This window comes from Arachis duranensis, chromosome 10, assembly GCF_000817695.3.
Source record: "Arachis duranensis cultivar V14167 chromosome 10, aradu.V14167.gnm2.J7QH, whole genome shotgun sequence".
Lineage (NCBI taxonomy): Eukaryota > Viridiplantae > Streptophyta > Magnoliopsida > Fabales > Fabaceae > Arachis > Arachis duranensis.
Window position 1 is genome coordinate 12,730,936 of NC_029781.3, and position 315 is coordinate 12,731,250.

Below are 315 nucleotides of genomic sequence, written 5' to 3' on the forward strand. Positions count from 1 at the left end.
GAAGAATCAGATTCAGAAGCAAGAAATGCATACGGATTTGTTTTTGTTCAATTCAACTAACTGCTGCACATTCTATTCTAGTATTCTACATTCTCCATATCTGAACTAATAAAAACAAGATCTATCATGAAACTAAATTAAAACGATGCAATGAATTAGCATAAACACATACAAGTAGTTTAATTAATTAATTAGTAACAAAAATATAAACATTGAAGACTCCAGAATTTTCTTGTATATTTATATATATGCATGTATATATAACGCAAAGCTAAGCACAATCTAAAATTTCAAAAAAAAAAAAAAGAAAAGAAA